The 25,764-nt window shown below is 43.4% G+C and overlaps 1 protein-coding gene and 1 long non-coding RNA gene across 3 annotated transcripts in view; one reads left to right on the top strand and one right to left on the bottom strand.

Moving 5' to 3' along the window:
• Window positions 1-232: 232 nt before the first annotated feature.
• On the bottom strand, window positions 233-24,592 carry LOC308220065. Its single transcript, XR_013956632.1, has 3 exons — window positions 24,326-24,592; window positions 23,726-23,777; window positions 233-328 (listed from the first exon to the last, which is right to left on the bottom strand). It is a non-coding gene; the product is annotated as an uncharacterized lncRNA (long non-coding RNA).
• A 311-nt stretch (window positions 24,593-24,903) lies between these two features.
• Window positions 24,904-25,764, top strand: part of GPCPD1 (glycerophosphocholine phosphodiesterase 1) — a 49,292-nt gene continuing 48,431 nt past the window's right edge. For both annotated transcript variants that reach the window (XM_080614606.1, XM_080614605.1), the window contains exon 1: window positions 24,904-25,092. The gene's annotated coding sequence lies outside the window, so the exon portion shown is untranslated. The remainder of the gene's footprint in view (window positions 25,093-25,764) is intronic.

Genomic DNA, 25,764 nt, shown 5'->3' with positions numbered 1-25,764 from the left:
GTTTGCAGCTTTTCAAATGGCTTTTAGAGTCAATGAAATTATATATATGATTCATATGTATATATTCAAGCTGACAAAGGTAAGCTTAGCAGCTTTTTGCTAACCATCTCAAGGAACAACAGTATACAGCAGGGCTTCTGATGCATAATCATAGCATTAATAATGAATCTTTGTAAGAAAAACGTAATTGCCCAACTACGCCAAAGAGAAAACCAAAAGGGCTTGGTTATACCATGGAAGCTCCAGCTGGTCCTGTTCTTCTGACCCAGGTTACTCAGGGCTCAGCATCAGAGGGCAGGTAGTGCTCATCACAATTTCTGCTGCAGCTCTGGAAGATTTAAGCCAAGAGTTCATTCTGAAAAGCAGCACCAATTAGGCAAGCAAGCCAAGAGTTTGTAATGTAATTTGAAGACCAACAAGAAACTAACCAGTAACTTAAGAGACTGAAGTAACTTGTACTTATGCCTCCAATTCACTGCTGAAGCTTGTATTTAAACTGATTGTAGGGTTTTCATATTTTTACTGCAAAAAGTAAGGGATGGAATGGTTTCCATACAATATCCATTTTTACTTTTGTACTGTGGTTTCTTCTTACTTCAGCTAATGTACCCTTCTTTCTTCCTTTATTCTATGGTGGAAAGTACTTGTGTATTTCTCCAGCTGGAGTTTTGGTACACACACAGTAGCTCAAGTCACTCAAAGCTGTGAGAAGTCCACCAGTTCCTAATACGGCCCCATGAATGTCTATGATTTTCTTTCCAGTGTCACAATCTTGTTCAGAAAGCAAGCCAGCCCCTCACCTAGTGCATTAAGTGGTTGTGCCTACTATGACAAAACTGTCACAGCCAAACCATGCACATCTGTAGCTTAGAAGTGCCAAGTAAGTATTTTTACCTCCATTTGACCTTTTAAACCAGAAATTAGAGCAATGGTAAATTTAACATTTTGGTGGGATCTGTCACTGTGTCTAAGGAACAGCCACTCCACCACCAACAGTGCTGTACTGCAGTAAGTCAGTCACTTCAGGTAGGCAGGACTGTTCAGTTGGTGGGTACCACACAGGGACACAGGGGGTTAGGCACCAGAACTGGGTCTCCACAGAGCTGTAATTTCCATGACTCACATCATTATTTAGTAGCAATTTGCCATCAGGGGAACCTGGAGTTACTACATAACAGCAACTTCCCATAGATCAGAAAGAAATCTTGTCAGTTTAGAACACAGTGTGTTTCATTTTATAGACATTACAACAGCTACATGAACCCTAACTATTCTATGAATCTATAGATTCGTGCAAGACCATTGCTCTGGCAATGGTATCTCCTCTTCCTCCGTTCCCCCCCTCCCTTCCAGTCCACATCCACCAATTTCTGAGGAAGAGGATAGCATTAGCGAAGCAGGTTTTGTTTCCTTTTCAATACCCTCATTATTCTTTCAGAAAGCCTTTTCATTTCTTGGATGAAGCAAGAAAATATTTAGATCCTTAGGGTAACAAAAGTGCAAAGCCATACGAACCTGAGAAAGGCTGGGGATGGAGAGAAAATCAATATAATTAAAGTTCTGCTGCAGGTTTTTGGGCTTGCATTAAAGGAATTCCACTTTCCACTTCCCTCAAAAACATCATGTCTCATGATGCTTCCCTCCCACTCTGAAACTCTGCATTGGCATTTGCTTAGCAGTTTCCTGGCAATAATACAAGTTTCCATAGCAAAGGATGTTAAATGAGACTGTAATCACAAACTCGAGGAACTATTAAGGACTGAAAGGCAACTAAACCAGACATGAAGCAGCACAAAAATGCAAAATATCCTTGGAATATCCTTGCTGGGAACTCCCTATTAGCACTGAGAGATGGTGGGAAAAATACTCCCTTTAGAAATCCTGCCCTAAGTAGAGCATCCAGAAGCCTATGAGGCACAGTTAAAAATGCCAGACTAAATCTGAAGTTCAAAACTGTGACTGGATCAGAAGAGATGCTCTGTATCGATGTAAATATCAAATCCATATAAAATCTTATGAAAACTTATGATAAAACTTAAAAAGCTGTGAGACTTCCCCTGCAGAGCTTTAAGTGGAGCACTAAAGCCATTGGCCATTGGAGCTTGAGCTGGCATCAGCTGGCATGATTCATGGGCTTCAAGTATAAAGAAGGCTTCAGAAACAAATGAAAGCTCTATTTACAACTCTTAATGCGCCTTAAAAGGGCTTCTGTGTAAGAGATCCCACCTATATTAGTAGGAGCTCATCACTGAAAGCAAAGTTTAACCCTAATAGCAACAGTAAGAAGCTATTCCCTCCACAGGAAGATAATAAAATGGTGATGTCTCCTTGAGTGCCCCAGTAATTTTCAATCAAAACTGGCAAGGGGAAGAAAAAAAGCCAAACTTAACTTTTAAATTATTTTAAACAAGTAGCAGGTCTAATGCTTCTTGGTGAGTGGGATCTCTCGTCACTGAAAGCTACTGTGAAGTGTATATACCTTTCCTCCATTTGTACTGCAGGGCTGATGCTAGTCTCTGTGCCATTCATGCTTAGCACAGAAGGGAAGTTTCAGTCTTAAGGAATTAAAGGTCTAAAGAGACCATGGGAATGGTCCCAGTGGGATCACAGGGGTAATGGTAACAAGAGATACTGGCAGACACCTCCACATTTGTCTCCAGCATCAGGTTCAAGCCCAGGATTCCATGAGATTGCTGCATTCACATCTGCATCTCAGCCCCCTGCATCATCGTGCCTGGGCTGTTGGGTGCTATTTCACAGCTGGCTGCCACCAAAACCAGCAGCCTCACCCTGTTCCTTGCACCCACTGCAGTGTTCCCCAAGCCTCTTGGTTGAGCCAGTTCAGCATGCAGGACCACCAGCCTGACTTTTCTCCCCATACAGCCCATAAGTTTTGTGCCAGGTAAACCATCTCTGTACTGTAGAGCACTAAAGGCAGCACACAGGTTAGTGGTGGCAGAACCGGCTTTAGGGAAAGATGTTTGGCACTGGAGCACCACTTGATCACCTCCAGCAGGAAAAAGGATCATGAAGACTGCTGAAGGCAACAAAAAACACCAAACCAATCACCTTAGGTTGAACTGCAACAGCCAAGTCTTTGAGATAGGTTACTAAATTGTTGCAGGTAGGGCAAACCCTAGAGCAAGAACAGAGTACAGCCAAATCTGCCCCTTCTGCCCTAAAATGGCCAGGGACTGCATGCTGAAGCAACACAGGTCCAAAACAGGCCACCTGCTGCTGGTGACAAGCAGTGATGCCTGCTTCAGAAGATACACAGCTACTGTGGGCCAAGGAGTGAGCAAAGGATGGACTTCCACAGTCCAAAGGCTGGTGCCAGCAAACCCCTTGCACTGAAGGCTGTGCATTGATCCCTATGGCTGCCCAAATTCGCCTTTCCCAGCTGGGGTACAATCGGAAGGACAAAAATTCAGCATGCAGAGATTGCTTTTTTTTTTGCTCCTGCCATCTAGCACTCTCAGCAAGAAAAATATTACCTCATTCAGGACAACCATGAATACTAATTCATTAATTTGAGACTTTATAGCAGCTAACGGTACATTTAGGTGTCCCTGAAGCAAGTGAAGTGCAGTGGATTTTTACATTAGCACTAATAACAGTCACCCACTCAGATCTCTTGGATAACTACAAAATGCAGGATTCACCTGAATTTTCCCCTTGAAAATACATTACTGTGTTCTGTAAAACCTTTAAAATTACAGATAAGGTTCTGTCTCCCCAGAACCGAAGACTAGCATACAGCTGCCTCCCAGTCATGTTTCTGCAGTGCTCCAATTCTTTCCTCTGAGGCTTAGCACACTTTAAATTATGTTACTCCCTCTTCTTTTCCCCCCTAAAAAAAGAGTAAAATGACAAGTTGTTCACACGGTCTCTTGTTCATTAGGCTTTTAGGTTGTACACGCTGTCTTATTTCAAATATGATTCAAGACAGTCATTTTGCTCCCCTGCCAAGAAGTAACTGATGACTGATGCATTATACTGAATGCCAGAGACTAGCAATCCATAATGATATAATAGCTATTTTTTAAAATGTATTTGAAAACACATTATGGGGGGGACAAAATTAAGCCCAGAATAGGCTCTAAATAATGTGCTGCATACCTGCAGGGATGGCATTCCATTTCTGGAGGTAATGCAACTTCTGAATTATTGCAGTCATTAGCCTTGACTAGCCATAGAAGTTAATATGTTACATGTCAGCATAAACTTTAAGCAGGGACATGTGAATAGGTACTGGACAGGCTTGGATAAGATACAGAAAGGCAGGGTATGGGTCATGCTATTTGCTTTAACCAGACTTTCATATTGATTTTTCACTAGCACAGAAGATAAGGTCATGATACTCTTTAGCTCTTCCATGGCCCCTCAGAAGCAGGCAAATATCTCGTGTGTCCTCTCGTAGCTCCAGTGTATCCCATGCTGCAAGGGGTGTTTTCAGAGCACAGAACTGTCCTTACAGCTGCCCCATGTCTAGAGGAAGACCAGAAGTAGCTTGCTAGTAGAACAGCATGAAAGCTGCCTGGGAGCCAGCTGGTAATCTGCTGCCATCTGTGTTCTTCTTTCCTCCCACTACACAGGCTTATCAGAGTTGGCAGTCACAAATCCACAGGCTCTGTCCTAGGTCTTCCCACAGCACATGCCAACAGGCAAGATTATCATCCTGTGAGTATTTGGTTGGAATGGACCTCTGAAGTTTCTATTCCATCCTGCTTCTCAGAAGAGGACAACTACCAGTGCTAAATCAGGTCAGCTGCAGCTTTGTCCAGCAGATACTTGAACCCCTTCCAAGGATGGAGTTTCTCTCAACCCCTCTGGGAATCTGTCCCAGGGCTACACACCTTCCCCATGAGGAAACTTTTCCCCAGGATTCAACCTGAACCTCCCAAGCCACAATTTGTGACCTTTTCTTTGTGTTACACCACCTGCCACCACCAAGAAAAGTTTGGCTCTGTCATTTTACAACTGCTTTTCAAGGGGTTGGATGCTACTATTACATTGTCTTTTTGCCTCATGATCATGCCAGGACTTTGTTGCTGGCACTAAAGATGGGACATTCTTCACAAAGGAGGTCACCAACATCCTGCTGGATGCTTGCGAGCACTTGGCACCCTTGAGCTGGAGTCACCAGTATTTGCAAACAAGCCACGTAGCATCCACGCAAGTGGGTGTGTGTAGACAGAGCCAAGCCATCACGTGCCTTGAGTCAGGGTGCCAAGGGCAAGATCGTCTGCCAGGAATCTTTTAGCAGCTGCTTATTCAGTTCCTCTGCAGCCCTCATGGGGAGGAGGGGTGGGAGACAGTATTTCTTTCAGCTAAGAAGTTCACCAAGCACCACCATGTAAATAAAAAATACAAACCCTGTAACACAGACAAGAGGCATCACTGAATGATATCTTTTTCCAGGACCCCGTTAGCTCAGCCACATTCACAGCAATTGCATGCAAGAATATGCTGAAGGAGACTGTTGTGGAGCTAAGGCCAAACAAGCATCATGGGGCAAAGGTCCAGTGTTTGGGAAGTACTCATGAACAAATGGGGGGAGAGCATTGCTCCCTTTATAAGCATGGACACTACCCCTCAGTACTCCCCAGTTTTAGTGACAGAGCTCATGGTGTGCCCTTCTTGAGAGGCAAGGAGGAGTGTGCAGAGTGTGCAGGCAGGAACTGAGAGGAGAGATGGGATGGGCAAGGTCGGACATCACCCATGGAGAAGAGGTCTCAGCAGCATGCAGGTCTCACCTGGCAGGTGAGAGGTGTCTTGTTCTGAGGGTGGTTGCCATAGAAAATCTTCCTCAAAAAATGAATGTACCCATCAAGACTATGTCTTGGTTTCCTTAACGCAGACACATCACTTCCTCTGAGGGCAGCCAACACCAATCAGAACAATTAGTATTGCCTTTTAGACATGGCTGGATGTCCCACATGACTTTTAATCCTGCTTAGTGTGCACAGCTTCATGTAGAAGGCATGATCTGGGCCCTACAAAAAACCAGTTCCTCTTCTCCTGTGTCTCCAGAGGCCAGGAAGAAGGAACTGATGGAAATCAACCATGCCCCAAGTGATGCAAGGCAGGGGTCTTGCAGCACAGCAGAGCACAGGCTGGAAGCCATTGCACAAAGGCTACAATAAGCACAAAGCACAGCTTTGGTCTTCAGCCTTCCCCCAATGCAGAAGAGTGAAGGGAACGAGAAGCAGGCAGCAGGATCATCTCAATTTAGGTAAGAAATGGAGCAAAACTAGATAAAATGGTAGAATATTCAATACAGAAAGGAGAAAGTGAATAGAAGCAATATTTAAACCAGTAGTAAAACAGGTAACTGAAGATGGGCAGCCTACCTTCCCCACCACCCAGGACTTAGCACCTAAGTTCTTCACCTTCTTATTGAGAGCCATTAAGGCACTTATTCAGGAGAAATTCCCAGCAGCAAGAAGCCAAAGCCTCTCCCAAGCCCAAGGCTATTTACAAACACTGAGTGACTCCTTAAGAAAGCTGTATATAACTCTCTTTCCTCTAGTTGAAACCTGCCTCCTCTACCCAAATCAGGTGCTAAAGACAAGGCCGCAATTGATTAACCCTTTCCAACCTTGGTGTTCTTTGAATGCCAACTGAAAATACGCCTTATTTACATGTTCAGCAGAAAAAGGAGAAAGGAGGTATTTGGTGTATCCTTGACAAAAAGGGGTTTTAATAGGATTCAGAAAGGTCTAAACAGATTTCCCACCTAGAATTGGGCTGCACTTTAGGGAGAAGTCAGATCCCAAGGGTGTTTAATTCCTGCCTCCCAGAAAGGAGTTGCCTAAGGCTTCCAACAAAAGGTTAGGCTGTGATTTGCAAAGATGAAATTTTGTATGTTAATTCTTATTGTGAAGTGACCTAGAAAAGACCGTGAGGCTCCACTAGTAGAGTGTATAAACCACCACTTATGTATGGAATGGCCTAAACAAGGATGTGATGCTCAACTGCCAGATAATGGTTTGTTTCAATGGTTCAGTGATCTGCAGTGATTCAAAGAGAGCTGCTTGCCCAGTGAGTAAATGTTTCACAAAATTTGGGTACAGTATCTGACTCCCAACCACCCTGAGCTGGTTTTGAAAAGGAAGAGAATATTCTGACAAGACTACAGCTAACCTGATACACTCATTCTAAAATTGTGTCTTTCTGTGCCCTTCCAACTGCAAGAATCCCAACTGCACTCTGGCAGCTAAGAGGAAGATGATGTAATGATGAGGAATGGGCAAAGAATTGGATGGTTTGACTCTGCACTAATGTGACTTCCGTAAAGTCATTTCATGTCCTTGTGCCTCAAATTCCTGCTTGTGAAATGGGAGTGAACTAAAACCTCCTTTCTCTCCCAGTGCGGTTATTCTGTGTGTTCAAATGGCCAACTTTTCAAGACAGGGGTAGTGCCAAGCAAAACACAGCCCATGAAGAATAGTAAGGCAACAATCAATGTCCTGCATTCATTGGCATCAGTTTGCAAAAGTGATTTGGTGGTTATTAATAGCTGTAGGCCCACACCAAGAATCAGAGGTCCCTGGTTTTAACAGGTGACGATAAATCTGCTTTTCCATGAAGAATTTACAGATGATCAGTGAGATAAGTCATCTTTTATTTCCCAAACAAACAAAAAAGATTAAATACGATCCTGAAGTGTCTTATTTTCAATAATGGGAAGATAAATCAAAGCAAAACGTATTAATCTAAGACATATATGATTAAACAGATCTGGGAGGAAGAAAAGGAAGAAACCCAGAGATAGTTACAGTCTTGCTAAATAAATAACGAGTTATCAGCAGGATACTTCTGTAAATCCAGAACATGTTCCACAAGGTGCAAAATACTGTCCCCCAGGACTACAGTTCTTGGAAGTAACACTAAGCAAAGATACTGAGCTCTGTTCCCACACGCTGGGCACTGGCTCGATCCCGCTACACGGTTCAGCTGGACTGGTGCTACTCAGATCTGCCTCCCCGCTATGCAGCAGAGCCCTTGCCACCCATCACATTTCCTGAGCTGAACTCAGCTGTAAACCAGGTCCTTGTTCTGAGCAAGAACGACCTTTTCCTCTTCTCACTCTAGTGTGTTCATGGAGAAGGAATTATGTTTGACTTGGAAATTGCTTCCTTATTTCTTGTGTGTTCACTAATTTCTTCTGGGTTGCTAATTTAAGTGCTGTGGATCACATGGGAGGGCTCATTATGTGACTGGTAATATAGAGGCTAAAAGATCCATAACTGGCTGATGTCAACTTCCCCAATATTTCCATTTAAGCAACACTTTAAACTAGGCCGGAGCATTAATTAACTTCTGTATGAAATCTCTCCTCAACGCATCTAGCCTCCCATTGGTTAGTTAATTAAAATCAGCACCAATATTAGCCTGCTACTTTGCAGCAAAATATCTCCTGGTAATTATACTTTGGGGGAATAAAGTAATTATGGGCTACTATTCCTTTATGCTCAGCTGCTCTCCTGTAGCTAAAATCCTCTCTGTCCTGCTTGGGTTTCCTGAAGGTAACTGGGTCACAGGAACATGTGCCTTGGCTTCACCCTTTGCTGTACTTCAGCTTGACAAATCTTTGTTGAAGGTAATCTCCTTAAAACAGAGGTTAGTGTCTTCCAGTTTTCTTATTGGCCACTGATACAGCTGAATGTGGCAAAGTTTGAGTTCATGCTTGCAGTGAACTGGGTTTTGCATTCATGGAGCAGTAGGGGAGATTCATCTATCTTTACTTACTATGTCAACAGTGTAGGATCCTGGGGCTAAGGAAGCTGAGCAGATTTTCAGTCAGTGGAAGGCAACAAGCATGTCTTACTTGTGGCATATTACATCCAATGGGAATCACCTAAACAATTCAGAACAACCTTGTTTTAGAAACCCTGTCTGCTCCCTTGATGAGGAGGGGAGGCTAAAGTTGTTGCTTGGCCGTAGATGAATATTCTGTGCAGTGGAACAAATCTTACCCTCAAAAGAATCCCTTTCTTCCTGGGTAAAATGATATTTGTGCCCTTGTTATCCCTGGGAGAAGTGTGGCAAGATCACTGCCTGTCTGAGGGTCTTTTTGCGTGTGAGATGTAAAATACCTATGTGGCTTCAGGAAACTATAAGGGATATTCTTGGTCTAGGAAAGAGTCATGGCTTCCCTGAATACACAAAAAGACAATATTTATAATCAGTGGCTTGAACTGCACTGACCTGTGTCTGACAGCTCCAATTCTTCTCCCGAAGTTGACCAACCAGGCTGCCACTCCTTCCTTGATCAGCAAGGATGAGAAGAGAATCAGCTGGCAGCTGTTTCCCAGGGACAGAGAGAGACCCTGCTTTTTTGAAGTCACCCATCACAACAAGAAAATCTATTTATAAATATAGCTGCCTTTGTTTTGTATGGTGGGAAAATAGAAAAGCTATTGCTGAGATTATGTCTGTGGGCTTAAATTTGGCATCTGAACCCTTTCCACAGCTTTGAAAAAACCTAAGAAAATACAAGATCTTATCACAATTTTAGAGGTTAACTGCCTGCAGCTGAACTCCAAAGACATGTAGACAGACAATAAAAGCAAACAAAGGCTTTGGGACTTGCTGGTTTTGTCTTGCTGCTGTGTTGTGTCCCTCCTCCCGGTAAACTTTATCCTGTTCAGCCTCTATCTTAATCTATTTCCTCATGCACTGTGTATATCTGACTTCAAGCCCTGGTAACTACCTATACAAATAAACAGATGAGCTGAATTGTTTGCTGGGAAAAGATCTCTGCTGTTGCCGTGGTTTCGTTCAGTTTGGGAATTGTGCAGACCACTCTGGGAACTGCATCAGAAGACAATTACTTCCAGCAACACAGCCCCGTGGCAAGGCTTGAATAAGGCAGCACAAATTTCTGATGCTGGTTCTGGTCCATGTTAGAAGCAGAGGGAGTTTTGCCAGTGAGCTCAATGATAACAGGACTGAGGTTTTGATGAAAACCAACTAAATTTTTTAATTCACCATGAGATGTTGAGTATTCCTCAAAGTGGTCTTTCCCAAGTTTTCAGTTTCAGGACCGTTGAGTTTACAGCTCAGGACAAGAGGAGTCTATAGTAGTTTTTAAAACCTGTCCCTAAGTCATCTTCGTTATCTGGCACTTGACTTTACAGACCTTTTCTTGATCAGCTTCCAGACACCAAGGCATGGTTTCTCATGAGGATTGCTGGCCACTCACTGCCGGCTCCTCTTCAGGTGTGTCCTGATGCTTATCACTCACAAATATCATGCCAAGTTAACACCCACCGAACCTCACCAGTGTTGACTTAGCAACTTCTATGCAGCAATACTTAGGCAAGAACCTGCTTCCTGTTTTGGGACAGGTCTGTACCACTCAACTGGCAAAGAAGTGCTGATGCTTTAAAAGTGTGACAACAAAATGGCACTTATTTCCTGATTGATGAATTTAAAAGGTGAAAAGGCTATTTCATGCTTTGGATGTATGGGGAAGAACTGAAGAGATCAAACAAGATAACTGCCAAGGTAGTAAACTTAGAACATCATCGCAAGCAGATACACTGAACTTGGGATTAAAAGGACAAGTGTTTTGGAGGTTCTCCCCTAGCTGGCCATCAGCACAGTTTCCCTGTAGCTAAAGGAACACTTGCCCATGTTGCACCAGAAAATTCCTGGCATTTGAAGGTGAGCATTACTAACTACACACTTGAGTGAAAGAATCAAGCACCATTTTCACAGTTTTACATGTATACCTGTTATTGTCAGTACCCAAAGGAATACGCCTTTATGCAGCAGCTCTGGGATTGACTGCCACAAATTTGCAATCAAATCCTATGTTTTTGTCTTTGCTAAGCCTTTCCCACTGGTAACTGAAGTCCTAATGCTAACATTCATCTTCCTTCTTCCTCCTTCTCTCTAGAGAAAATTGCTGGCAGTTTTTATGACAGGTTGTATAAATACAATCTCCTTAAGCAGAGAGAAGATTATATTTATAAACCATATTCTAAAAGAGCAGTATCTTAGGAAAATCTGTGGCACTTGAAGAATATTCTGTCTGTGCTCTTTGGTCTTCCCTTATCAGCCAGCCTTCATACCATATGCTTCCTTTGCTGTTCTTATCCGAGATACTATTGTTGCTATGTCAGATAACTTAAAATTGCAAAATACACTGTCGCATTTTCTCTGGGAAAATAATAAAGTTTTGTCTATCTATTGCAATATGAATATGATTAAAGACAAATATAGCTCCTTCCAAGCTCTCAGCTCTCCCAAACTCTTCACCTGTTTCCCAACTTTATCTGCCTTTGTGCAAGACTTGATCACACCACAAGAAATAAAAGACATAAAGATTAGACACTTCAGAAGGAAAAAACACAATTACAAAACACTGATTATCCCAGGACTTGTTCTTTTAACACAATAGTTGCAAGGCAGTGGCTGATGTGAACAATGATAATTACTTCCTCTTGCCTTTTGAATACAGGCAATTGCAGTAAAAGCAATACTTTACTTTTCATAAAGCAATTCGTGTTTATCTGTGTGCCTGCTGAGATATGAAACACTCAAACATCAGAAAATAGATTTAAGATCTAAAAAGAAATGTATTATTTTGCTTTTCTAAATTAATCACCAATAACATCGCTTATGCTAGTGTTAAATTTAGACACAGCCATTTCTTGTGTCCTTCTTGTGTCCTGGAAAAGACATGATCCTTTAGCTCTACCTGCTTTTCCAGAGGTAGCCCATCCTTGTGGTGTCTGAGCCACATTCTGAAATAAATTCCTCTTTCTTTGCCAGAAGATATTACTCCTGAATTAGTTCCTCTACCTCTCCAGAACCACTGCACCCCTCCAAGTCACTGCATAAAGGGTGAGAGCTGGTGGAGCAGAGCTCCATGTCTCCTGCATGTTCTCACTTCCTAAACACATTCCCTGCTGGCATTGTGGGCACAAATGGGGAAAAAGACTGCTCCTCTAACTTAATGAACCAGCTGGGAGTTTTCTTCTGCAAAGGGAAACCTGCACCAGCCAACTCTTGGGATCACACAATCACAGAGGAGTTGAGGTGAGAAGGGACCTCTGGAAGTCATCTGGGCCCAATCCCTGCTCAGGCAGGGCCACCTAGAACTGGTTGCCCAGGACAATGTCCAGCCATTGCCCAGCACAGATGAAGAAGAGCTGCTTTAAGCTGTATAAACATTGGAGAGAGCCCCAGGTGCCAAATAATCTGCACATTTCAGCTTAATCACCTTAATTTCCTCTCCCTTTCCACATCTTTAGATGATCTTAAGGTCCTTTCCAACCCTAACTATTCTATGACCTTCACTTGTGAAGCTGCTCTCCTTTTGGCTGGGGCTGGCTCCCAGTGAGGTGTGTGGCACAGTACGTCCACAGCAGATACCCTACAGGGAAGAGGAGAAAAAAACAGGCACCATGACATGGAAGTGACAGAGCCAAAGGCTTTGCTCCCAGTGTGTGCAACTTATCCATGTGAGGTACATGAGGCTCAAGACAAACCCTTGCATTTTGCCATTGGAGCAGGTCAAACCCCAGCATCAAAGGAATATATTTACCCGACACTTGTGCACCACAACACCTTATGGTATTATGCATTTGACACCAGCTGTCTACGGTATTGATCAAATTATTTGAAACCGCTGATGGAAAAGCTGTGCCTTCTCTCCTTAAACTGGTTCCTGAAAAATAGGTTCAGAAGATACTTTATGGGTTTAGGCTTTCTGACAGGTAAGTTACGCACCCATGGCAGGACTCCCCCAGAGAAGAGGGCTGCAGCACTTGTACTAGCACTCTTCCTCAGAACACTTATGAAAGCAGACAAATGGTTCCATATTTTGATGTCCTGTGTGTCACTGTTCTTCCTCTTTCCAATACAGTGTCAGCTCTGCTTGAGTATTAAGGAGGGAGGGTGCCTGTGGATAAACACCTCCCTGTGTGAACAAACATGGGCCATGGAGTGGTGTGACCCTCCTGGAAATTGTTGCTGCTTAGGAATGAACGCCCTGGATTTAGCAAAACACGTGCTAAGCTTGAAGTGCATATGCACTTACATTGGCCTTGTGGGTTTTGCTGACCTGAGGCGAGGACAGGGCCCTTTACCCCATGACAACTGCAGGTAATGTCTCCACGATGTTCCCAACCCTCATCCTCCAGGAAAGAGGAATTCAATGTGGAAGTCACTACTGGATCTCAGAGGATGGGAGCCCACAGTATCAAAGTCTAAACTAAAGCATGTTGAAGTCAACACGTACTCCTTGATGAATACAAATGCTGGATCAGGCCTTTAGCACATAACTAATCACTTCTTGAGTTGGGGACAGCTGCATGAAGTACTTGTAGGGGACTACACTGGAAAAAATAACAGAAAAGGCCATACTTCCCAGTTAATCATTTGTTCACATGAATAATCCTCTGTAGTGCAAACAGTGCCATCAAACACGAGGATTACAATCCAGTAAAGGGCTGGAGGATGAAGCCCAAGATGCAGAGTAAACAAAGTATGATATTACAGCTATTAATTTGTGTTTATAAATAGGCAGATAATGAAGTCAGGATGGCCATTAGTCACAAGGCTTCACTGCTTCCTGGGCTTATGAGCAAAACTGTTCTCAGTGCAAAGCCATGGTTCTATTTTTAAATACAGCTACTGTCCAAAAAGTTATGGCTGAGGTTGTAACCTATCTGTGACTGTGTAAATAAAGGTGACAATGTGACCCAGGGCATAAAGTTTTGGCAGGAGCAAAGTGTTATTCTGTACAAGTCACTCTCCTTGATATCTTCTCAGCTAGCACCAATTTTGCTTTTTCTTTTTTATCATGCTTAATTTATTTTGCCTAATTCCCCCAAGAAAATCAAGTTTTATGTGGCTAAGCTGTGTGTTTATATTTTTCTTCTTTCCAGTACATTCTGAATCCATCTTTTGGTTTTAGACTATATTGCCAAAGCAGCAAGGACCTTTGTGATTTGTGTTGGGAGCCTCACGTTTTATTCAGGGAGCTAGTGACCATGAACAGACCACATCTGCCCTACCAGGTGTCTTATGCAGGGCTTGAACATCTTGTACATTAGCATGAGTAGCCGCTGCAAGACAATCTGCTGGAGTTCTCAGTGCCAGCCTGTGCACTGCTGGGTATTCTGACAAAGGTAACAGTCTAGGCTATGAAGGGAAGATATCCGGGTTGGTTTGTTATGCAAACTAAAAGGCACCACAGAATGGGAGGGAGGCAGAGCCTCTCCAGAGGTGTGGTCTGCACAGTGGGCCATGGGGAAATCCATCTAGAGCTTGTCCTATGCTTTCTGCAACAGAGATTCCCGGCACCTGCAGGGATGTTACGACTTACTCGCTATCTGTATTCCTATTTTTATTCTATTATATTAAATATTTTAATACTATTTTATTATGCCACTTGTTGGGATTTTCATATTGAAGTCTGGAAAAAGCCCTGCACCATCTTGCCCTCTTACCTTCCCAGTGGCACAGAACAGGATCTCAGTGTTCTAGGGCACAAGATGGATAATCAGGACAGGAGAGGCAGAGTTCATGTGCCACTGCAGAGCGAAAGTCTGCATCATAAAGTTAGTGTTTAAAACACACAAGTGGGAAAGAGATGCTGACAGTCAGACATTTTTAGCTTCACAGTCTGTAATATTTAATTTTAAACCTTTTTTTTTAATAAGTGTTTTAACTCGGTTAATAAGTATCAAAATATCTGAGCAGTGCAGTCATTTTGTGCAACTGCATGAGTTGGAAAAATAAGGTATCTTTGCTTTGTTTCTGTAATAGTTTGCAAAACGCTTTCATTATCGAGCCAAAAAGGATTCTGCATCTGCTGTGTGTGAAGTTATTAGACAAAACAAACCATAACTCTTTATTTAGATTGGAAAATATTAAAGATCTGGAATGTGTTGCAAAACAAAGTAAACAGAAATAAACAGGAAATAAGTGACTGAGTAGCCACAGCATACTAAGGTCAGTTCTCCTTACTTTGGATTTAAACTTTGTCCTTTCCCATAGTGTATTTTTTCCAGTAATTTTTATCCTGTGGTTTGTTGGTTTTTTGTTGGATTTTTTTTTGTGACTGCTGGTTTTCCTTCCCTGCTTTAATGGAATTGTTCCCTTCTGTCCTTTAGAGAGTTTGGAAAAAAGAAACTTATCTCTGCTCCACAGTCGGAGGTGATGATCCCTATGCACAAGTCACAAATTGTGTTTCAAATTAAGTCAAACCCTGGTTTGTTTACTGTCTTTTCAATTATTTTAATTCAGCCTGATCTTTGGCTTGGCTGAGGATGCTTTGCAGGAGATCCATGGGATACAGGAACTGGAAAGCTTACATAACAGTATGCTGAGGCGAGGCAGTCGCCCTCTCTCAGAATCAGCCTACTCCATTCAAAACCCTTCCAGTAATTCCATCTCTGTGTAGAAATAATGGCATTTTACATGGGCCTTTTTAACACCTGTTTGCTAAAAGCCTCCTCATTTCACTCAGCATCTAAGAACCTTTGCAGATTTTGACTGCATGCACACAGTCCCCAGACCTGTCCCAAGAAGAGAAATGCATTGAAAGATCACTGTTGTTTCTGTTGTTTTGATTCTCAGCATTCATTAATCTAAGAGATCCTATTGCAGCCTTTCAATACTTTAAAAGGCATGTACAGACGTTTTGCTGTGGTCTACAATGACAGGGCAAGGGTAACGGTTTTAAACTAAAAGATGATAGACTTAGATTTGACATAAAAAATGAAGATGGTGAAGCACTGGCACAGGTTTCCCAGAGAAGCTGTGGCTACCCCATCCCTGGCAGTGTTCAAGGCCAGGCTGGATGGGGCTTGGAGCAACCTGATCTAGCGGAAGGTGTCCTTGCTCACGGCAGGACTAGATGATCTTCAAAGGTCCTTTCCAACCCAAACTTTTCTGTGATTTTATGTTCTTTAAAGCTCACTGCCAACCCAAACCATTCTGTGAGTCTAATACCACTGAACAAAGGTGAATGTTTAGTCTGCAAAAAGACTTGCTAATGTCATATGATCCCTGAATACAATTCATGTTCTGAGCCTCCAGGGTACTAAAACTCTGGTTTATTTTAATGATGTTAATAAAATGGTTCAGTTTTTAAGGGTATAACTATTTGTGGATTGATAGTTTGAAAGGAAACAGCAGAAATAATTATAGCTGTATCTTGTTCTGGAAGAGAGCTGGGAAACCCCACAGGCTTGCCATTAATACTAAAAGAGATGATTTTCCAACCCTAACTATTCCATGATTCTATGATTCCTGCACTCTCATTTTACTCTTCATGCTAAGACATTTATTTGTACTTTAAAAATATGGAAGCTTTGTAATACAATGCATAACTGGTCATAATTCAACACTAGCAGATTTTTAAGGCAGATACTTTTCCACTGTGGAAGTAGGTGGGTGCTATTTATGGAGAAGCACGCCCCTCTGCAACACAGTCTTAGCTCAAGACAATCGTTAACAAAATTGGTAGCAGCCTCTGAATACCTCCCTGCAGATCCAAATCTGCAGGATTTTATGCAGCACAGAGCAATGCAAGGTGCAACACAAAGATGCTTTCTGCCTGAATGATCTTCTAGAGCAACTAATGCAACTTAAGTCTTCCAAGTGACTGATGGTTGCACCTCAAAACTCAGCCTGGGACTGCAGCACAGCAATTTCTTGCTGGGAGCCTTCCCCATCAATTACTTTAATCATTATTTCACCTGACCTCTCCACAGGGTAGGTCCCAAGAGGAAGAGCTGCAAGTCAGTTATTCCTTTAGCAGTTGTTTTCCAGTGATGTGCAGCTTCGCTAGGTCTGAGCTTTGTGGTTGCAGAGCAGAGCAGCCAGCACTGATAAAAGAGCCCTGCACATTTTAATTAATCAGACTTTCACTGTCTGTGGCCTGTCTGTGGCTTTATCTCTGCAGTCCTTGCACACAGGCTTGGGCCAGTACGCTCTGACACACTTTGACCTCTTTTGGCCTCACAGTTGAGAGCAGCTGGAGGAATTTTCAGCCCTTTTCTGTGATTCACAGAAAAAGGCACTCACACCAACCAACAAGCTAGCTTTGATATCTCACTACTTCACACCGCTTACAGTCTAGATTTTGCAGCTTTTATTTGGTTACTATTAGTCCTGGTACTCTTTTTTGTGAGAAAATCTGCCCATACTCCAATAGATTTTGTACTGTTTCAAAAGTTTATCCATTGCATGTCTGGGGTGAACCTGATAAACCAGTTTCTGCTGATGTTAACAAATGCTACACATTGTTCAGCTGTACAGCATGTCTTTTATCACTGATCTTGCATTTTCATAGTGGTCGCTCCTAATTTTTAAAGCTTTGACTAAAATGTGAATGGCAAACTTGTGAACAGCTTCGTGTGGAGACAGAGACTGTGGAGAACTGTCAGACTCAGCTGGAGCAACAACATACTTGCAAGTAAATCTGGGTTTGTAAAACAAGGGATGTTGTCATCTTTAAAGTTACGTATGCCTGTATGTATCTTCGGAAGTTTGGAGATGGGAGTTCTTACTTCCTTCCAGCAAGAGGAATGAAGAGTCAGAATTGCTTAAAAAGCTTTCTTAGTTTGTATCTTCTTAGCCTTAAAAATAAGGAAAAGTCTCATTTTGGACATTTTCAATGCTGTGTGCAGAATAGGCACATTCTGCTCACAAGAGCTATTGGCTGAGCATGACTGAGACAGCCAAGAATACAGATTAGGTATAAAGTAACTGATATGTTCTCCTGTTTCCTACAGGAGTCCTCTTTGAGGTGCTTGCTGATAGCTGTCCATGTTTGAAACCTCAAGTGATAAATCTCTCTCTGAGATGCTTTTCTTACAATTCTATTGCTGCAGCAAGCAGTTCCCTGGCGGCTAAAGAGGATTTCACTTCTAGCTGCTGCTATCTCCACTTGTGTCAAGACAGCTCTAACATTCACCCAACCTGGCTTTGAACTGTTCCAGCCCATGGACCCAACACCTAATTAAAAACAATAATATCAACAACAAAACAAATACACAAACCAAACAAACCAGCCCCCAAAACAAACACCACCACCACCACCCTTTCTGACAGAGAGCTAGTATAGCTCAGTGAAAGGTTAAACAAGGACCTGAGAGAGTACAAAGGGCAGGTGGGAGTGCAAGAGGAGGCATGGTAGAGCCAAAATGCTGCAGCCAGATGTCCAATTGGCTTTAGGCCATGGACACCTTTAGCTTCTCCTCAGAGTGAGTTTTGCTTACAAGAAAGAAATTGTCTCCCTGGGTATGGTTGCATTCCCAGAAACAATAGTGCCTTAAGCCCTGGGTTACCACAGGAGAATTTATACCTATTTAATAAGTATAAAAAGGAAGAAATATCAGTCACACAGAGGAGTCTGTACTTGTAAAGAATATAATGTCGATAACTAAAACTTAAAACATGTTTCTTTGTCACTGTAAGCATGTGCAGCAGATGGAGGAGAAACAGACGATAGAAAAACCTAAGTTTTTCCTGTATTGGATTTGAGGTCTCCCACTTACTTTCTCCATGTAAGTGTATTTAGTACAGGCACACTTCAAGTAACATTGAGCATGGAAGTAGAAAGCTCCAATGGACAATAAGAAGTGTCATATTTCTGTCTCTGTTGGGCCCTTTGGTGTTCACATGGGTACTGGGAGCACCACTGTCCTCCCCCTGGGGAAAGACTGGGCACCACCACACTGAAGCCCCACATTATCACTAGCCCTGACCTGCGGAGTCCAAAGGATGCACTTGCATCACTACTATTGTTATCTGGCAGAGCATAAAATTCAGCCTCACATTTTATTTAAAGTACAAACATGACCTTTGAAATGGGATTTTGAACCACAAACATCCTGCTGTCATAGGAAATCCCATCTCGCCTTATCTTAGGGCAGGTGCTCCTCCTGTTGTTGAGATGGGCAAAAAGACAAAAAAAAAAAAAGAAAAAAAATCAACATTATCTGTGTCCTATTCGGCAACCACCATTGTTTCTCATTAGCAGACCACCCTTGTCTCTGACAGAGTGAAATGGGTGCTGCTGGCAAAAGGAGCATGGGAAGTCTTGAGTACAATTTCAGAAACAAGATTTCAGAGACAACACCACACCACCACGATTTGTGCCAGAATACAAGAGAATGGCTTGTAATTGGCATGCAGACAGAGCCAGGAGTTCCCAGAACACCACATACACAAAAATTGAACAAAAAAGTTATGTATATAACCTACTATATAACTTAAGTTACACATACACATAATACTTACTATATAACTTGATTTGGTTATGTAAAAAAACCCAAGGAAGATTCATATTAGATACTGGTTTTGCTGTGGTAAGCCTAGGTTTAATGACTTTAGCTAGTTGAAAGGTGGTGCTTTGATGGTGTTGTACTTCAGTTCTTTATTTAGGTCTTTCACAATTAAACTTCATTTATACATGTTTCATTTGAGAAACTGTACACCAACTTAGATCAAAAAACAAATCATGCTCAGGCACCCTCACAGCTAGATTATAATATCTGTCATTCCTAATCCAAATCTAATTTCTGCAATATTGTATTAACACCTGGGTTTGGTTTTTTCTGGATCTGTTTGGTTTGTTTTTGGTTTTGGTTTTTTTTTTTTTGATGCTCTTATCCACCCTTCTGGTTTGTGGTTGCATTTGCTACCAGCATATCTAGTCCTTGTATTAGGCAATAATCTCCCCCAAACAAAGAGAAATCTGAGCTATTGCAGATACAAAGTAGCATTGCTCTCCTCCCTCCACACCTTTTGCTTACCTTCAAGACTTCCCTACTGTAAGTGTTTAAAAAGGCTTGAACACAGCCTTATATTCTTGCTTAATCTGTAATGTGTTTCTATGCTCCCTGACGGTTAACTTGTCCACAGAGAAAAATATATGATACTGTATTACATGGTGTATTAAGGAGAAAATGTCATTGCAAAAGAGGCCTTTTTCTAATAATCTTTTCTCATCATTCTCTATGAGACTGAGGGGCTTTTGCCAAGCTAATTGCAGTTCTGCTGTCTTGCAATTTTTATTCTTGCTTGATACCTTCCAGTCTCTTTGCATTTCTTTTCCTTAGTGCCTGTAAATTCCAGATTTCTCATTAGATAATGACACAGCAATTCTCTCAGTGCCAGGGAAATGGTCAGAAGTGTATTTTCAAGAATCAGTGATTTTATAGAACGATTAAAAAAGAGCTAATGAGATACTGCCTGCCTAATGCTGTGCATTCATTTACATATTTTTACCAGCTATTTTTATTCACAATAATCCATCAGAACTGAAACAACTGCATAAAAATCAAGTGCAGTAAACCAAGGAGTGCAATTCTGCTGAATACACACAGCTTTCCTCAGCTGTGAGCGCTGGCGTCAATATAACCACTTCACTGGAACTGATAATGCAAACTATGAAGGAGGAAGAAGCACATCTATAATTTAATGTTCACTTTCTAACTGCTTATAGTATGAATGAAGCTTGATTTACAGGTTGAATGTATAATTCTCGCAGCTGAAGGAAATATTACATTGGCTACAGAAATGGACATAAAACCTCAAAAGCATTTCCTAGTGCCTTTTTAGTGTAGTTTTGCTAGTGTATTCTATAGATTAGCCTCAACCACTTGCTTCCCACACTTGGGCAAGTATTCTTGTCATTTACAAACCAACAGGCTGAGGAAGTCCCACCAGGCTTCACATCTCAACTACTATAGCCTTAAGGCTACTATGATATTCCATCTATGACACAAATCACCTCCAACCCTCCCTGCTTCATAGCCTACATCATGGCTGAGAGCAAGGTCCAGTTTTAAAACAGCTTCCACAGTGTCTGGGGAGGCTGCATGCACAGGGCACCTTTTAGCTCTTTCACTTCTGCTCAGCAACTTCATCCACAACAGTATCATTGCCAGAACAAAGCAGTCTGCCAGACAGTACTGGCCAAGTACTAGTAATTCTTAGTAAATTACTGTAGTGGGAAGGGGAAAGCATGCTTTCCAACACATGCACACATTGTTTAAACAGTTTGTGTTTATACACTGGAAACAGATCTTGCAGCTTTGTGTTTCTGGATTTCTTTGTGACTTTTGCAAAGAGCAACTCCATTCAACTCAGGTTGTATGATATAAAACCTCATTTCATTTGCTTTTATTTTGTTGCATTGTAAACAATGAAAGCAGACCATCAATCTTAACTTTTTGGGCAGATATTTAAAACTCTTCTAAGTTTTATAAACTCATTTATGTGCTCTAATTACTCTACAGTTTAATATTATCTCAAGGAGTAGCTGAGACTTGCCTGATGCGTCATGGCAAAGTAAGACCTTATCTGATCCAACCATATTGAAGCAACTCCTTAAGGAGGAGGAAAGTAAAAAAGGACACTGGTAAACTTAATTAAATGTAGACTTTTTTCAGCTTAAGCCAAGACATAACAGTATTTTCCATCCCACCCTTTTCCTACTTGATCTGCACTGAGCACAAGCTTAGTCATAACTCTTAATTAGCAGGTTTTGGTTTATTCAGCAAGACCAAGGAGTGCAATAGAACTGCTTACAGGAATTAAGCTATTAAAATCTGTATTTCAGTGAAAGGCTTAAGAGCAAAGCAAGACGGGGATCTCGCAGGTTGTGACAGAGTAGAGAGCAGAAGACTTGCCTCAGCCCTCGTGATGCAATTGTGGTAACATTAATGGTTTAGAGAAAGGAATCATGCATCTAACCAAAATTTCTTCCCTTTGAAAAGCCTTATCAATTACAGATTGAAGAACATCATCTCTGATTTTGATAAACTCAAGTTACCTTTAAAGAAAAAATTAGTCCTTGAAAGTTGCCATGACCAATTAATGCTGCACAGAATCAGCTATTTCTGTTAATGTAGCACAAAAATTCATATTAACATTTTTTCCAAATTAATATATACTATTTTAAGATACCTGAAGAATTTAAAACCGATTTGACCAAATTTCAGCTTTTAGCTGAATGATGCATTCTGGACTGATCCAGAATGCACTGGAACAGGGGCAAGCTCCAGAACACCTGCAGTACATTGCTGACATTATTGTGTGGGGCAATACAGCGGAAGAAGTCTTTGAGAAAGGAAGGAGAATAATCCAACTCCTGCTGAAAGCTGGTTTTGCCATAAAACGGAGTAAGGTCAAGGGACCTGCACAGGAGATTCAATTTTTGGGAATAAAATGGCAAGATGGACGTCGCCAGATCCCTACAGATGTGATCAACAAAATAACAGCAATGTCTCCACCAACTAATAAGAAAGAAACACAAGCTTTCTTGGGTGCTGTGGGGTTCTGGAGAATGCACATCCCGAATTACAGTTCGATTGTAAGCCCTCTCTATCGTGTGACCCGGAAAAAGAATGATTTTAAATGGGGCCCTGAGCAACAACAAGCCTTTGAGCAAATTTCAGCTTTTAGCTGAAATCAACCACATAAATTTACAAGGGGAGAGAATTTTCTAAGCATTTCAGTTGAGCTCATTACATTAGCTTCTGTTATCTTAGTGAAGAAGCAGAGAGATGTACATCTTAAAGAGAATGGATGCATGAATATTTCTTAAATTTCTGAATTGCAATTTTTAGCTATAATAAATTATTGTAGGAAATGCACTAATAGTTTTCACTAGATAAAGGCATTTTTTGAAATAAACTGTAGAGCTGAAAGAGACCAAGTGTTACACTAGTAGGTTTTATCAAAAAATTAATGGTACAATTTTATAAAATGACTGGCACCATATTACATTTTTGTAAAAATTTAACACACCAAAGCATGTTTGAAAGTGTTCAGTTCCATCCCAGCTTTACAACAAATTACTTGAACTAATAAATCCTCAAAAACAGGCAAGAGGAAACCAGTAGGCAGTTAATTTTCTAAATAGTATTTTCTCTAAAGTTTCTTCAGCTCACTGCTGGGTACACCTGTAGGAGTGATGGCTTCTAATGTTTACTTAATTACTAAGGGTTTGTAACTAGAGTAGTTCACATCCGTGTTTAACAAGATCCTCATTTTCCAGCAAGCACTTTTCACCAACACTCCCTCCTCCTTACCCAGAGGAATTCCTCTTATTCTTTTAGCTTCAAAATAAATTGCTTTCACCTTTTGCTTTTACTGCATACCTTCCTCTACCATTTTTCCTTTAAAGCAGGGTACTCTCGTGTTGCAATGCTTACATAAAGACCTCAGCAATTCAGATGTATTACATACTTTTCTAGTATAAAACATCTGATATTAACATTCATTTTCCCTACAACATCCAGGGCTGTGTCACAAATTACTTATGTCTGGATTTGCAGGGAATGAATTAATGGAAAATAGCTCTCCATTTAAACACGGATGGAAGGAAGGCATAAAGCTGTACCTGTAAAGCTCTACTTGTAACTGTGCTAACTCCCAGTACAAGACAGGTTAAGTGGTTTCTCTGCATACTCAGACTGCAGCTTCTTTGTTAGCTGACACAAGTTGTATAAAGCAGAAGCAAGTTACTTACTAAACTATTAATGCAAGTTTATTATTAAAGGACCGGTTGTATTCTCACAACTCCGTAACTCTGCTACAAAACAGAGAATAAGCTCCCTCAAAAATTCAGAGGGAAATAGTTTCCCTTTATTTGCTAATGCTTTGTTGGGTGAATTCCAGCAGGATACCATTTTTGTCATAAAATGAGGTCTCAGAAAGTAGGTTCCAAACACAACACTACCTTTTAGTGCACCAAATCTCCCCGAGGTCTTCACCCAATGGTCTCACCTACCCTGAAACAGAGGCAAATACCATGCTTAAACTTTGCCTGCAGCTTCAAAACTCCAGTGTGGGCATCCCCACATCGGGTTGCCTTGGTGCCATTGCTATGACATGTTTTTATCTGTACCATGAATGACAGCTCTCTTGCTTATGGAGCTGGGCTCATGGGCAACTGGGCCCATGTAGAGGAAGAGGCAGGCCCTGCAGGGTGCCTCTCTGCGAGCCCCAGCCCAGGTGCTGGGGGACCCAGGGCACAGCCCACTGGCAGGGCTGGAACACTGGCACAGGGCCTCAGGAAAAAGCACGTGGAGAGAGATGGCCACCATCAAATCCACTAAAGAGACTAAAGCCTTTCAAGACAGGCATGCCAGCCTCCCCCTTCATACCACAAAAAAAGCCATCGTGCCTCTGATGCCATGAGCTCACAGCCTGCCTAAGCCACGAAGACTCAGTGGTACCTCAAGAAAACAGGGCTGCCTGTCCCCAGGCTGGGTACTGGGGATCCAGCTTGAGATAAGGCAACCTCCAGGGTAAAAATGCTAATGAAAGCCCACCTTACCTCGGCAAGGCCCCTACCCAGCTCGGCCCATGCGTGTACGGCGGGGTTGTGCGGCGGCAGCAGGGGATGGTTGATGCGTGCCCCTGAGAAGACCCGAGAGGGTCAGTTTCCCCTGACAAGCCACTGGGGAAGCGGTCCCAAACTCCTCTCAGGTGGTACCGCGGGGATGCTGCTAGGTAGGTTGCTATGGGGGGAACTACTGGAGCCTAGCACTGAGGAGAGGGAGAAGACCGCGGGCGGACAGAAACAACCCAGGACACCCTTGCGCTCAGCGCCCGACACAACCGCCCCCCAACCGCAGCTCCCTTCGCGCACCGCGCCTTTCCTTAGCCCCGCCCCCTGTGTCTTAGCCCCGCCCCCTGTGTCTTAGCCCCGCCCCCTGTGTCTTAGCCCCGCCCCCTGTGTCTTAGCCCCGTCCTCAGGCCTCGCCCGCACCCCGGACCCTGGCTGTCGAGGAAAAGCCCCGCCCTTCCTGCTCTCTTCCTATTGGCTGCGGCGGGGAAGGCGGGGTCAAAGCCAAGGGCTAGGACTCGTCGCTAGGGGGAGGTTACGTGAGGCCATTTCCTCTGCCCCGCCCCTCCGCGGTGCGGCTGGGGGCAGCTGGAACCGGTTGGCGGCCGCGCCGGCCCCTCTCCTCCCCCGCACTGTCAGGCGGCCCTGAGCAGTGGCCGCGGACCCCGGCCGCGGGAGGAGGGGCCGGGAACTCGGGCGGTGCCTCCCGCAGCCCCGCACGAGTGGGTTGGGAGCCGGGAGCGGTGCGTGGACAGGTCAGCCCGTGTCGCCGAGCCGGGTGTCGCGGAGGGGTTGTGTGGTGACAGGGAGCGGCTGGTCGGTGCATGCTGCTGAGGAGGCCTGGAGGGTTTAAGGGGCTGTGGGTTCGCGCCGCCGTGTGGGCAGGGCGCTGGGGGAGCGGTGCCGTGCTCCTCGGGTGTTGGTTGGTGTGTGGTGACTGGAGGGCAGGGATGGCGCTCGGCAGTGAGGGCAGCTGCGGGAAGGGCGTGTGGCTTTCTGAGGCGGGTGGCTGAGGCGGAGAGGGAGAGGTCGCGCTGCCCGGGGGCGCCCGAGGTGCTGCGGGGGCATCGTGCTGCCGGCACTGCTGTGGGACCGGCACCCGGGGAGCGTGGCTTGGCGGGCTGCCGGACGCTCTGTTTATTTACGTCCCCGCAGAAAGCTCTCGCCCGGGGCGGTCCCGCGGCTGCTGCATTATGTAAGCGGCCGCGAGGCTGGGACGGGGCGGGCCTGGGGACGCGGCGCGCCGCCTCCCGGGCAGCAGCTGGCCGCTGTGCGGGGTGTGCGGGACGGCAGCCGACCGCGGCGGGCCGGGGGCAATCAGTAAGTCCCCGTCAGACCGGCGGGGTGCAGCTGGCGGACACCTTGCATCACCGGTCAGCTCCGCTTGGAGTGTGTGCGCTGATCCGCTCTGCTCTTTGTCTCCGCTT

This window comes from Psittacula echo (genome assembly GCF_963264785.1).
Source record: "Psittacula echo genome assembly, chromosome: 4".
Classification (NCBI taxonomy): Eukaryota; Metazoa; Chordata; class Aves; order Psittaciformes; family Psittacidae; genus Psittacula; species Psittacula echo.
The sequence above is the reverse complement of the archived record's forward strand: the minus strand, read 5'-3'. Positions and strand labels throughout refer to the sequence as shown.